The following is a 14,954-nucleotide window of genomic DNA, read 5'->3' as shown; positions in this document are numbered from 1 at the left end:
CTCCCTGACCCTCTGTTTCCTCATCATTAAAATGAGGCTGGTTCCTACCTCAATCCGTCAATCAGCATCTAAGCAGAGAAACAGAAACTGTTTCAAGTATTTGCAACAGAAGGAATTGAATGCAGGGAATAGATTACAATGATAAAGATGGAAGTACAGGTGGAAAGTGACAGAGAAGCTGAGGGATGAAGCCTGACGTGATAGATGACAAAGTCAAGAGTTTAAAGAACTTCTCAAATTGACATAATTTTAAAAAGAAGAAATTAATTGGAGTAAGGATGGGACCATGAGGCAATCAAGGGATCGGCAACAATGGGCAGCAGATGGTTGAGGGGACAAAAGGAGGAAGCATGTTACCCAGGAGCCAGGGTCACAGGGAAGAACCTGGAACCACAGAAATGTGGGCACTATTAGAAGAGATGCTTGACGAAGACAGACAGAGAAGGAGGAAATACTCTGGCCTCCTCCCTTCCTCTACCCTCTGACCTCACACTGGTGCCTCCACTGGCCAGACCCAGCAGGAAGCCAGAGCACCTTGGACTCTGAGAAAGGCAGCCTCCAGGTCAGCCCCTACTATCCAGGGCAGGACAGGGATCAGAAGGCAAATGGGTCCAGGTCTGGACCACCCTGGGGTGTTTGTGAGAATACGGAGCATGTCAATGCCTGGCACGTAGTAGGTGCTCAATAAATGGTAATTCTAACTTTTATGCACCAATGTTAAATGATAAGCATTTAAAGGCACATTTTCTCATCGCTTTCTATCTAAATATATAGCAACAAAAGCTGGGATATCTGGCTCATGCCACATGGACTCTGCCAAGAATGCTTTTTTTTTTTTTCTCTAAATGAGCTTCATAGCTGAGAAATGTGAAAAGCAGCCCTGTCCTAAAGTTTCATTGTATAAAGCAAATGTTGAATTTCCACAGCTGTTGGCTTCAGCCTACCCAGAGGAATAGTTTCGGTGAAATATTAATCTCTAAGAAAGCCACAGTGGGGTAAGACTGCACAGTAATTCAAGCAGCATGTGCAAAATTTATTTAGTGTTGGCCAGGAATGGTTTTAATTATGTGAAGTCTTCAGAATGAGAAGAAAGTGATTGAAGATGTTTGACTAAATCAGTCCCAGAGGCTCTGGAGGCTCCCAGCTCCCTCCCCAGTCTCAGTTTATTTCTGCAGGCCCCAAACCATACACACAGAGGAAGCTCCCATGAAACTGGATGATGGCACTGCCAGAACCCGAGCGCAACCAGCGGCAAAAACCACCAAGACAGGAAGCATCAGCACCTGTAGCGCGGAGACCTCCCTGTAGCATGAAAGCCATGTGTCTGGTTGTGGGAGGATAACCACAGTAGAACATAGGGAGGGGTGAGAATCCAGGAGGAATTTTCAAACCGTGGGAGGCAGTGTGCAAGATGCTTTCATCAAAGGTCCCAGGTGGGTACAAGGTGCAGAGTGTGCTCTGCACCTGCCGGACACCTCCCATTTCCTGGAAGTCACTTGGTGAGGTGTGGTGTTGGACTTGAAGTAGCACCTAGGAGTGGAGAGAAGGACAATACACCCTGAGGACTGGGCCTTGCAGACAGCAGAGTAGAGCCAGTCCTATGGGCCTTAAAAATGGTCACCGACCGGAAGCTGCAAGGTGTCCCGTAGGCTGGTGGGACAAAGAAAACCCAGAAGTTATCTTTAGAGACTGGCTTTCCGCCTCTGGGTTCTGACCATGGATACCAGGGCCCTGGCACCAGCCTGGGGGCAGGGGTTTCTGTCCCAGGAGGGCCGATGTGGGTAAGAACATAAGAAAGAGGACAGGCATTTGAGAAGACAAGCAAAGGCTGGTCCTGGGAGGGGCTAGAGATGGACACCAAGGCTCTCATCAGCCCTCGGTCAGCCCATCAGGGGGTCAGTATTTAGTGCCTCGGGTCAGATAAGCCTGGGTGCCAAAGCGGAGCTGGTCCTTGCCAGGAGGAGTGGAGCCGGGAGCCTGACCTCAAAGGGGAGTCCAGAACACTGAGGTTGGACGAGGGGAAATGGGAGTCTCCGCTTGGATTTGCCAGAGATGTCTCCAGCCCAGCATGTCCTAGATCCATTGCCCCGCCCACCCGTTTCCTCTTTCTCTACAGTGCGCTTAATCCCCTGAGCCTCAGGGTCAAGGGTCAGACTTGGGGGTTATCATGGGCCCTTCCTCTCCCTTGTCCTGAAAATTCTACCTCCTATCCCTTCTGACTCTCCATGCCCTCTGCCACTTGCCTGACTCAGAAAAGCCTCCCTTTTCTCCACCCCCCCACCCCAACATCATAAACTGGTGCCAGGCTGAGCACTAGGAAACAGTGTTCTAATAATGCCACTCCTCTGTCCTAAAATCACCACCTACAGAGTCACATTCTTTCCAACACAGCCCAACATGCAAGCAAATGGAATCACTCCCTACCTCGTGTACTTCCCAACCAGTTCTACCTCTGGGTTTCACTCTGCTGAATGTACTTCTCCACTTACTGTATTTCTGAGTCCTACCCATCCTTGCAGATCGACGTCACATCACCTCCTGTGAGAACATTCTTTGATCCGCCCCGGCATACACAATTGCTCCCTCTTTTGGACTCCTGTAACCCTGCATGCCAATCTTTAGCATACAGCAAAAGTGTCTGCTTTTTATATTTTGCACTAAGCTATAAGCTCTTTGAAAAGAGGGGCCTTACATCATATTCTCCTTCATGGAGGAGGCAGAGGAAGATCCAGGAGCATTGAGTTTGGCCAAAATGTAGGAAATGCAAAGAAGCCTGGGGGAATCCCATTGGAAAGGAAGGCTGGAGGCGCACTGTGGTCCTGGAGCGCTAACTGCAGGTGTGTGGGAGTCCTCAGCTGATGTGTGCCCTGACTGAGCGTACCAAATGGAGGAGGCCCATGACTGAATCCTGGAGGAAACCAGCCTGCCAGTGTCCACTGGAGAAAGAAGAAATGGTCATGGGGACTGGAAGGAAGTGGTCAGAATCACAACATGCATACCACACTGGGCATGAAAAGAATTCCAGCCCTGTGGGTCAGCCACACAAGCATGTGCTTGAGTAATTCTGACCAAATCCTGTGTGGCTCTCTCTTCAGAATGGCAAGTGGGGCCACACAGGCTGGCAGATTGTGGCTCCTTAATGAAGGCCATTAAGAAAGGTGATCCACTTGCCATTGTATTCCTAACCAGTATTCCTCAAGCAGAGACTTCAGTCCACCACCGGTGGGGTCCCCCAAGTCCAGTCTCTCTGAGGCATCCGCAAATGTGGGGACTCACAGAAATAATGCCCCACCGAGGAGCATGCGGATGGGCACAAGAAGCATTGCTAGTCATCTGACTCTGGTCTGTGTGGGCCTCCTGGCCCCAAGCTGACTTCTCGGTCCACTACAATTATTAAAACCAGAGCATTAGTCAGAAGGGTGGAGCCAACACCCTGACGGCAGGGAGCCTGGAAGTCCAGTGTAGTCCCTCAGGGAGCTGCAGGAAAGAGAAATTCGAGGTAGGGGGAATGCCAGCCTTCCTTGGCAGGAACTGTGTCGATCCTTGAGGACACCGGCCGCTTCCACCCACAAGACCTTCCTGATGGCTCTTCGCCAGGGGGAGCTAGTCCCACAGCCACACGTGACCTGCTCTGTGCCAATTCAATCCATGCAGACAAATGCTGAGCGTCTGGAAGGTGAAAATTCCTGAGCTGGGCAGACACCTATCTGACTCCAACAAGGAGGCCTGCTCCAGCCAGCTCCGCAGCCTCCCTGAAACCCCAGCGGTCTCCCGCCTCACTCCAACACACTAGAGCTCAACCCATGTGTTTCAAAGGGTCCACAAATGTTTGAGTCCAATTACATTTTTTAAATGGTTTTTTATTTTTTTATTTTTTTAAAGATTTTATTTATTTATTTGACACAGAGAGACACAGCGAGAGAGGGAACACAAGCAGGGGGAGTGGGAGAGGGAGAAGCAGGCTTCCCGCGGAGCAGGGAGCCCGATGCGGGACTCGATCCCAGGACCCTGAGATCATGACCTGAGCCAAAGGCAGACGCTTAAAAACTGAGCCATCCAGGTGCCCCTTAAAAAATGTTTTTTAACCCAGGGGCGCCTGGGTGGCTCAGTCGTTGAGCATCTGCCTTCGGCTCGGGTCGTGATCCCAGGGTCCTGGGATCGAGCCCCGCATCGGGCTCCCTGCTCAGCGGGGTGTCTGCTTCTCCCTCTCCCTCTGCCCCTCCACTCTGCTTGTGCTCTCTCTCTCTTGCTCTATCTCAAATAAATAAAATCTTAAAAATAAAAATAAAATAAAATTCCAACTCAGCAATGCAGGGCCACACTGTTACCATTCCTCCTATAGCTGACAAAGTGAAAGTGATAACTGGCAAATTAATGGCAAAATAATCTTTCTCTTTTTCTTTTTCTTTTTTTCTTTTTTTTCTTCTTGCTGTGTTAAAGGCTTTAAGTGATAGTAGAGAGAAACAGGCACTGAAGCTTCTGAAAATAATTTTAATAACATAATATTTCATAATGATACATTATGTTTTGGGGAAGTATTTTCTGTCAAACAAAGATATAAATTGGTTGAAGAACCTGTTTATCTATTCCTTTCAATTAGATCCTTTATTATTAAGGAATGCAAACAGTTGTCACATAGTGTTTGTGAGTCAACATTAAAACCAGTTTTTCCTACATTCCTCTTTCAACTTTCTGGGTCATCTTAATCAGAATAACCTGAATCTGCAAGGTATCCTGTTTAAAAGTGTTATTACTTCCAATGGCTGGCAGTCACAATTTTCTCAAGGCCATACAGCTAATACAAAATACAGGGATGCATTAATAGTGAGGATGCTTTGAGGCTTCAACCCTCATTCCAAACCTTCCATTTCAAATTTTCATGTTCGTTTATCATAAGTCTCACTGTTTTCATTAATTAACTGTACATTATAAGCTAGAATTATCACATAAAATAACATATACAACAAAATATTGGGGTTTTTTGTTTCACTCATTGATATGCCATGTAAGATTTCATTTCAAGAGTTTTAATGCTAAAAAAAAACTTTTTAAATCACTGTGTTAGTCCATACATAGGAGAAACCCAATATATTCAGCAGGAAGGGGTTAAAGAAATAGATCTTCATCATTAGAAGGGCAGAAACTAGATAAGAGTTGGTGTGCTTCCTCAGAGCCCCAGGTACAAACTTGGGGCTCAAGAAGATGATTGTTGAATTAATCAATGTAGCAGAAATGGCATGTCCCTCACTCCTAATATTGGGAGAGAGAGACGTTTTGGAAATGGAGACACAGAAAAGGCCGTGGAGGCAGTTTTGCTTGTCCTAGAAGAACAATCTTCCCACGGGCAAGGAAACAGGCCTTTTTTTTTTTTTTTTTTTTTGTAGGAAGCAGGGCAGACCAGAGAGATGACAGCGGATGGGTAGCCCCCTGTGGCCACGGACCATCAGGGCCAGCAGAGCTGAGGTGTCAGCATAACGGAATGAACGTCAGGAGCAGTGAGGTTTCTGGACTTGCGGTAAGAGGTGGTCAGACATATGACTTGGGCGGGGGGCGGGTCGGAGTCCAAAGGAAAAGTGCAGCTGGAAGTGAGCAGAAGCAAAGCACAGACTAGGAATCATTCATTGATTCATTCACTCACTCATTCATTGATTAAGCACCTAGTAACACAAGCATACTACTAGAGGCTGGGGTTACAGAGATAAACAAGGCCCAATCAGTGTCTCTCTGGTGGAGAGGAATATTGTTCCCAAAGGGGAGCACAGGGAGCAAAGAAAGGATGGGGGGCACAGAGAAGAGGCAGCCCCAGACGTGAGTCTCAAAGAAGAAACAGGACTTAATCAAGTGGGTAATAGCTGTGAGGGACATGCCATTTCTGCTACATTGATTAATTCAAATCATCTTCTTGAGCCCCAAGTTTGTACCTGGGGCTCTGAGGAATAATAGCTGAGGATGGGGAAGGGGGAGCACATTCCAACAGAGACAGCATTCATGTAGAAAGATGAGATTTGAGATGGAAATCTATATAGTTGGCGAACAGCAGGAGGATCAAAAGGAATGAAGCACAAAGTGAAAGGAAAGGAACAGCAAGAGATGATACTATTGAAGGGGCCTGGCGTGCTCTGTTAGGGAGCTTGAACTCTCTCCTGTCAGCACTAGGGAGCCAAAGAAGATGTTATGCTGGGGACAGCACAGTATTCAGAATCTGCATGCACACTTCCCTTTGCAATTGTTTTACTCCATTTGCTTGTGTGGCCTCCCACGAGAACTCCCCGAGAGAGAAACTGTCTTTGTCACCTTTTTCATCTTTACATCCTTGGAGCCTAGTGTAGTGCCTGGAATGCAACAGGAGCTCAACATGTATGTCATATGAACTAGTAAACGAATGAGCAAAGGGCAATGTCGGGAAAGCAGAGCCTAGGAGGACAAATGCAGTTGAGTATGGCTTAGAGAACCCTACCAAGTGCAGAGGCTGAGAAGTCAGGACGGGAAACCATCTGAAATGTGATAAATGAGGCGTAATTAGAGACAGAATCCGTATGTCCCCAGCAGCACGTAGAGGAAGTGGACAGAAAGATGACCACAGGTGAAGACACCCTGGAGTGGGATCGGTCACCTTGGCCTCGGGAAGCAGTCCTGAACTCCTGGGCTGTGTTATGGGTTGAATTGTGTCCATCAAAAAAAAAAAAAAAAAAAAATATGGTGAAGTCTTAACCTCAGTACCTCAGAATTTGACCTTGGAAATAGGGTCTTTGCAGGTTTAACGAGATTAAGATGAAGCCCTTAGGGCGGGCCCTCAGCCGATATGACTGGTGTCCTCATAAGAAGGGGAAATTTGGACACAGACACACACAGAGGGAAGACAATGTGAAGACACAGGTAGAAGACAAAAATGCTACCGGAAGTTACCTGGCTACCGGAAGCCCGGGAGAAACCTGGAACAAATGCTTCGCTGGTGGTTTCAGAAGGAGCATGTCCCTGCTGATACCTTTTCTGGCCTCCAGAACCGTGAGACAATACATTTCTGTTGTTCTAAGTAAGCCATTCGGTTTGTGGTACTTGGTTATGGCAGCCCTAGCAAAGTAATACAGGCTGGTAGTCAAAACAGATCAACACTTGCGGCAGACACCCGTGTGTATCTCCCCAAAAGGCATCTGCCTCTCCTCCTTGCTGCAGGAGCCCCACTTTTGTTTGTGTCCGTCCACCGGGGCTCAAGGCCTGGGTCATGCGATTGATCCACGTCAATCATGGTGGTCTCTTGCCATTCCACTTACCATGTGACCCAATTCTGGTCACTAGGTCTCACTAAAAGGACTGCTGTATCCACAACATAATTCAATTGTTCTTCGATATCTCTCTGTCTCCGAAGTCTTGTTCAAAAAAATGCAAGGCAGAGACATAGCTGAATCTGGACAGATACTAAATTAATGATCAGTGGGGTTTCTAGACAACCCGATGGAGCTGGTAACTGAATTGATTTCCTTGACCACACCTTGTCAGGTTTGTCCTTGCAGAGGCTAACATTGACCTCTCGGGTTTAAACCTACAAGTTTTCCCTTATCTGATACTATTACCTCAATGTGACAAACGTCTCCTGGGTATGTATATCAGCCAGTGAATCAGACAACATTCTAATCTAGGCACTTAAATTCAGGGATTTCTTCATCCATAACTCAATGCCACACCGTCTCCTCCATACAGTAACATGCACAAATCATCAGGCTAGAACCGGACGTCTGGGTTTGAGTTTTGCTGCACGTCCTTTGTCAAACACAGAATAGGCTCACACCTAACAGTTTCTGCAGCTAAAACACACATCCAGTCCTTGCTGCGCCAGAGGCTGAGAACCTTAAAGGGCGGAATGGGTCTTCACAGGGACAGAAAGAAGGGAGAGGAGGGAGCTGGGAGACTTAGGGAGTAGGGCTTCATGCCACACCCCACAAGGAGAGGAGAAGACTACATTTAGGAAGGGCACAGGCTTTGACACTAGACCTGGGTTCAATCTCAGCTCCACCATGTACCAGCTCTGGGCAAACGACTTGGGATTTCTAAGCTTCGGTTTGGAAAATAGGAAATACAGCTTAATATTCTTAAGAATTATGCTTAACAATGAGGTCATCTATGTAATGCACCCAGCATGGTGTCTTGTGACGATCAAGTGACCTCCCAGGACATGTGCATGGTTCTGAGTCACACACACAGAATGTCTGAGGTTTTTTTTTTTTCCTTCACTGGAAGAACTAGTCCACTGAGCATTAAAGAAACAACGAGACATGTTCCCATCAAATGGGTCATGTAGTCCTGTCACTTTTACCTGGAAGCATGTCACAAACCATTTCTCCCCGGGATCTTTCATCTAGTTGAATTAAAGCAATGGTTCCTAACTGGCCTCCCTACCTCTATTCTCTCCCCATCCTCCAGTCCAACCTCCAGTGAGCCACCAGAATGATCATTCCAGAGCAGGGATTGGTAAACTACAGCTCACAGGCAAATGCAGCCCACTGCCTGTTTCTGTGTACAAAGTTTTATTGGAACGGAGCCATGTTCACTCGCTTATGTCCCGTCTATGGCTGTTTTGCGCTCACTGTACCGGCAGAGCTGAGTAGCTGCAGCACAGACTATATGACCTGCAAAGCTTACAATATTTATTCTCTGGTCTTTTACAGAAAAACTTTGCTGGACCCTTGGTAACTTGTTCTAGAACACTCTCCTCGGTAACTCACCACTCCCCTCCAGCGAATTGCCTCCAAGAGAAAATCTATGTTGTGTGAGTTGGCCCTTCCCTATTTTCCTCGCTCACTTCCCCCTACTCCCCCCTGCAACGTAATCTCCATCCTCACTGAATGAGCATCCTCCAAACACACCAGGTCCCCTTCCCCCAGAACACATTCCCTTTCCATATAAAAGATATCGACCTATTCTTTGATATTCCTTCCTTTATGAACCTTCCAGCACTGCCCCCTCAGCCCTATCCAAAGGCACTCCTTAAGAATTATGCTTAACAGTGAGGTTAAGCATATTGGAAATGATATCCCACCAATAAATGGCACGTTGTATACACTATGGGTCTTCATATCTGTCTTCCTCACTAGACACCCCCACGCTTAACTGACTTCTCTCTCTCTCCCTCTTGGAGCACCCTGTTCTTTCCTAGCACAGCACTTACCAAAGTCTGTAATCATAACATTTCTTTGTGTCTTTATCTCTTTAATGTCTGTCCCCTAACAATTGTGAGCTCTGAGAAGGCGGCCACTAAGACTTGTTGGATTCACCACATTACTATCATGTAGCCTGGAGCCAGCCACATAGTAGTTGTTCAGTTTGTTGAATGAGCAAATGATTGGGCGAATGAAAAAAAAAAGATTTTGCTAATAAATCAAATACAAATGAAAGAACCGAAGGCATCAAAGCTGTTACTTTCTGAACATGCCAGATCCTGCCTCTCAGACTCTTCAGGTACTCCCACAGCCCAGGAGGTTGGATGGGTGACAGTAGCACTGGTAGCTCTGTGGATATTTGGAGCATGTATACAAACCGTCATTCTTGGAATCAGTGTGCAACATGTACATGGCCCCTTCCCATATCAGTAAATTCAGATTCTGTGCAACTGGAAGAAAGCCATATGTAGGATTATATCATCGAGTCCATGTCTGCACTGAACTATATGCTATCCTGGCCATATCCTCCTGAAGGACATCCTCTACTCCTTGTCTATTGAAGAAAGATGGGCAAGACTCCGGGAGCTTTTTCCCCTCTGCCTCTAGGGAGAGGGCCCTGTCTGTCCATCACACCCATACCCAGCCAAAGGGGAGAGAGCTGGGTGGGGCAGGATGTGGAGGGGGTTAGGCTGGAATGATCCTTCCCTGGATCACTCACACCGTGTCCTCTAGTACCAAGGGAACCTTCAAGGTTGAAATGTGACTCTTGAAAGACGTACTGTTCACTTTTCTTGAAATCCAGAGGTCAAGATCAAGCAAATAATTCAGCTGAGTTGCTGTTTCATGTAGAGAAAAAAATATGCCAAGGCCATTTCCTGTGTAGCCTTTCTGATTCTGGACAGTGTCTCTCTGAAAGCCCCATCCATAAAGGCCCTCTGTGGAGGTAAGTGCGTTTCTCTGAGATGTATCCAGGAAGAGCAAAGATGTCATTTCAACCAAGGCACATTCATGAAGTCAGCAGCCGAACCCTCATTCTAGCCTTGAGCCTCCGGGATGTCAGCACTGTGAACTAGGAGCTGAATTTCTTTTTTAAGTCAAGCTCTTAACCCTCTGTGGCGTCTACCTCTGGTCTGAACAACAAAAGAATCCTATGTATTAAAACACAGAGATTGTCGGGTGCCTGGGTGGCTCAGTTGGTTAAGCCACTGCCTTCGCCTCAGGTCATGATCCTGGAGTCCCGGGATCGAGTCCCGCATCGGGCTCCCTGCTCAGCAGGGAGTCTGCTTCTCCCTCTGACCCTCTTCCCTCTCATGCTCTCTATCTCTCATTCTCTCTCTCTCAAATAAATAAATAAAATCTTTAAAAAAAAAAAACACAGAGATTGTCTTTGGCTCTAGATAAATGTATCTTCTCAGGGCCTGTTGGGCCTGTGTCCTTTAAGCCTGGTAATAAAGCGTTTATAAGGAAATGTCCATCTAGTCCATTATTAAGAACTTCAACGGCAGTAGCCAAATCATCTAGGGTCATTCTAAGTGTAGGGTTGTCACCCCAGCAAACCACCTTATAATAGTCTTCCAATTCCTATAAGATCCAAGCAACTCTGTCTCCTGCAGATTCACCTTCACCCCGATCTCCTTTCCCAGCACAGTGTGGGGATGGGAAGGGGCACCAGCTTTGAAATGGACAAGAGACACGTGATGTGGAGCCCCAGCACACTGTGCTCTCTCAGAGAATATTTCAAAGACAAATTCAGTAGATGATGTATTATACATGAATCTGATACGATCTGGATTTAAGCACACATGATGACTCACACTGGGCACTGTGAAAAACTTTCTCTACTCCTCCTAACAAAAGCTAAAGATCGTAAACACCTATCAGGAGCTTCTTTAGTGATCTCCAAACATCCACATGGAAGCTGTCTGGAACATGGGGAGAAATATTAAAAATCTGAAAAAGAAAAATAACATAGAGATTCTCCCAGTGTGTATAGCGCATTTACAGCCACTCTGTGGGGCCCACTCTGGCTCTGTCCCTCCCCTTGTATATAGTAACACATCTTTCTATCTCTGAAACACTCCCTCTACTCAAAACCTCTTTCCTGTTACTTCCAAAGCCAAGCTTCTGGAAAGAATTGCCTACACTTGATATCACCACCTCCTCACCTCACATTTGTTCCTTAGGCCACTTCATCTTTCAAACTCCCCTCACCAAGTCACAAATAGCTCCCCTATTCCCAAATCCATGGATATTCCACTTCTTTTCTTAGTGGATTTCCACATCATTTGGTGTAATTGATTCCTCCCTCCTGGACACTCTCCCCTTCCACACAGCAGTCTCCCATCTCCTCCTGCCTCTCCGCCTGGCCCCTCCCCGCCGCCTTCACAAGGCCCTCCCCTGCCCCTCCCTCAGAGGCCACCCACTCTCGGAGGCAGTCTGGTACAGACAGAGAGCACAGGCCTGGATCTGACTGCCTGGGCTAATATCCCAGGTCTATTACTTATTGCTGTATGACCTCGGGCAAGTGACCTACTGTCCCTATGCCTCCATTTATTCATTTATAAAGCAGGTACAATAATAGTCTTCCCTGACAATGGTTGTTGAGAGGACTAAGGCACATCAAGTACTTAGAACACACAGTATAGACTCAATAAGCATTAGCCATCCTAATTCTCTTCCCATGCTCTCTCCCTCTCCTTGGGCAACTGAGCCACACCATGATTTCATTACCTCTTGTTAAAAGTTTGCCCTTGAACCCTCTTTAAGACTTCTCTCCTGAACGTCACACCTACAAACCATGTGCCCACTAGACTTGTCTCCCTGGCCATCCCTAAGATGCTTCAGGTTCAGTTTGTCTGAAACTGAGCTCATCATCTTTTCCTGCAGATGCTGCTCCCTCCATCCACCGCCCACCTCCTCCCCCTCCTCCCCCTCCTCCTCACCATCAAGTGTCCTAATGCACAGCCCCACTGTCTTTCCTCTTGGTTGTCCAGGCCAGAATCCCAGAGCCATCCTAGACTCCTGCCCTTCCCTTACTCCCCCGCGCAATCAGTCACCAAACTCTATCAACTTTATTGCCAAAGTACTTCTTGAGCCTGTGGCCAATCCCCCACCCTTATGGCCAATGTCTCTAGAGCCTCATTATTTCTCACTGGGTGACAATAAATAACCATACTACTAAAAATAATTTTCACCACTATCATAACATACTGATTATGGATCAGTCACGGTCGCAGACACCTCACATACTTCATCTACATAATTCTGAACACCACCCATCCATGACAGAGAAATTGGGAGTCCCTGTCTTCGGATGAGAAGACGGGGAAGCTCAGAGAGGTTTAATAAATAGCCTGTTACACAAAGACGCAAAGACGCTGTGGGGCGGGGATGTGGACAGAGGTCTGTCTGACTCCCAACCCCAGGCTTTTCCCACTCTTGAAACTACAGTGGTGTCCTAACTGGTCTTCCTGCCCCTATCTCATTCCTCTCCAATTTCGGCTCTATCGCCAGAGGGCTCTATTTTTACAATGAAACTCTGACCCAGTCTCTCCCCTGTGTGAAATCCTGTAGTACCTCCCCAGTGCATACAGAATAAAATCCAAATTCTTCAGCAAGACTCTTCCCGAAGTGGCCCCCTTGCTCGTTTACAGATCTGCCTCCCTTCTCTCCATCCACACTCACTCCCTTGCTTTCTTGGAGCACAGCCTACCTGCTCACCTGGCCGGACAGTACCTCTTCCTGGTCTCTCTGCCTATGATGGCCTTCTCCTCAGCCTGGATTCCTCCATCTCAGCCTCTTGGACACATGTCCTCTTGGACTCACCTGCTATCCAAGCTGAGTGTCGGTGCCCCTCCTCTGGATGCCTACCACACTCAGTGAGTGTGTCTAGCACAGAATTTTACAGTGGCACAACAGTCATTGATCGAGCACCTACTCTATGCCAGAGCTCATGGTAGCCTCCAGGGATTCGGGAATCAACAAGACCTACATATGTCTTGCATCCAGACAACCTACTTTAATGAGAGAGATTGGATAGCAAAATGCTGAATTCCTATCTCTGAGTGTCCCGTGTCCATGCTGGACTGCTGAGGTTCTTGAGCAAAAAGAGTATCTTGTTCTTCTCTATGTCCCCAGGGCCTAGAACTGTGCCTGTCACACAGGGTGCAGCAAACACTGACAGCTTCAGCTGAGCAGACACAGCACAGCCACAAAGCTGTCTCGGCGAGTGCAAGCCTACATCCCCAGGGACGCCCTCCACTGTCACGGGCGTCTAACCATCCAGGTCAGTGTTTTCTGTATTTCTGCAACATCCTCGCAATGCACCTTGCTTTGACACGCGGCAGGGTCTACTGCCGGAGAATCTCCAGGCCAACCATCCCTGCCCCACGTAACTGACTCAAAGGGACCAGGTCCACACAGCAGAAAACTGTCAGTGCCGACTCCCCTTCCAGTGCTCATTCTGCCCACCCACAGGCTCGCCGGCACATCTCACGGGAGCACGGAAGGGAGCTGCTGTCAGAGCACGCTCACCCAAGTGGCACAAAGGACAGGAGCTCCCGGAAAATAATGCACATGTCTTCCAGTAAGAGACCCTTCCTGTCCCTTCCCATGGGCTGCCGTGGCCTGTCTTGTCCCGACAAGGTGAGCGAGTAAAAGGACGTGTCAGCTGTGTTTGCGGCGGTGCCGGAGGAAGACAGCTTAGGCAGCCCTTTTGATCAGGGGTCCCTGTGCAGAAACAAGACCCCCTGACATCTGTTCCCAGCGGCTACTGACCGTAGGAATGACACGGCAGGAGGGCGCAGGGCAAAGGGGAGAGGCTTACGTTGCAGCAGGTGTTTTGTAAAAAGCCTTCCTTCCCCACACAAGTTTACGGTTACTTCTCTGCTGAGCAGCATTTCCGCCTCCTCTCATCTTAGAGGACAAAGTGCAAGCTGCCCGGATGATCAAAGACGAGGCGAGAGGAGGACAGAGGTGCTGATCCCCAGAGCAGAGAGCTTCCAACTGCTTCAAACTCCCGGCGAGGCAAGGCTGCAGACTCCAGGCAGGGGACAGGAAGGGGGGAAAGGAGGAGGACGCGGTCATTCTCACTCCCAACTCACCCCCACAACCCACACACCTGAACGTGCCTTCTTGCAAACCAGATGGCCTGAAAGCATCTTCGACGATCACATGACCGTCCCGAAACTGACTGGGGCAGTGGCGAAGGGTTCAAGTCCAGGGGCCTGATTGGATCCCAGGTCTGCCTGTCAGCTGTGGGTGGGATCCTGATTCCTCCTCCAACACCCACCTCAGAAGGTGGTTGTGAGGGGCGCCTGGGTGGCTCAGTTGTCAAGCGTCTGCCTTCACCTCAGGTCATGATCCCAGGGTCCTGGGACTGAGCCCCGCCTCGGGCTCCCTGCTCGGTGGGAAGCCTGCTTCTCCCTCTCCCACTCCCACTGCTTGTGTTCCCTCTCTCACTGTGTCTCTCTCTCAAATAAATAAATAAAATCTTTAAAAAAAAAAAAAAAGGTGGTTGCGAGCAGCGCAAGTCAAGTCCTTAACACGGGTGCTGGCACCCACCCCTGGGGGCTACTATTAATTATCGCCTACTAGCCGCTTGCCCTGGAGGGATGTTGCTCCTCAGAAGGGACCACCCTTCCCCTGGGCTCTGTTCCCTGACCCCATGATGGAGCCTGCCTCTGCCCCCATGTCTTCTCTGTCGCGGCGCTAGCACACGGGGCTGTGTTGGTTGGGTTTCTTGTCGATCTCTCCAGTCAGGCATGAGCATCTTGACGGTCAGAAGGGGACTTATATGCT

Source organism: Eumetopias jubatus, unplaced genomic scaffold, assembly GCF_037043125.1.
Source record: "Eumetopias jubatus isolate StellerSeaLion01/CBP00866 unplaced genomic scaffold, mEumJub1_p1.0 scaffold_9, whole genome shotgun sequence".
Lineage (NCBI taxonomy): Eukaryota > Metazoa > Chordata > Mammalia > Carnivora > Otariidae > Eumetopias > Eumetopias jubatus.
This window is presented reverse-complemented; position numbering follows the sequence as displayed.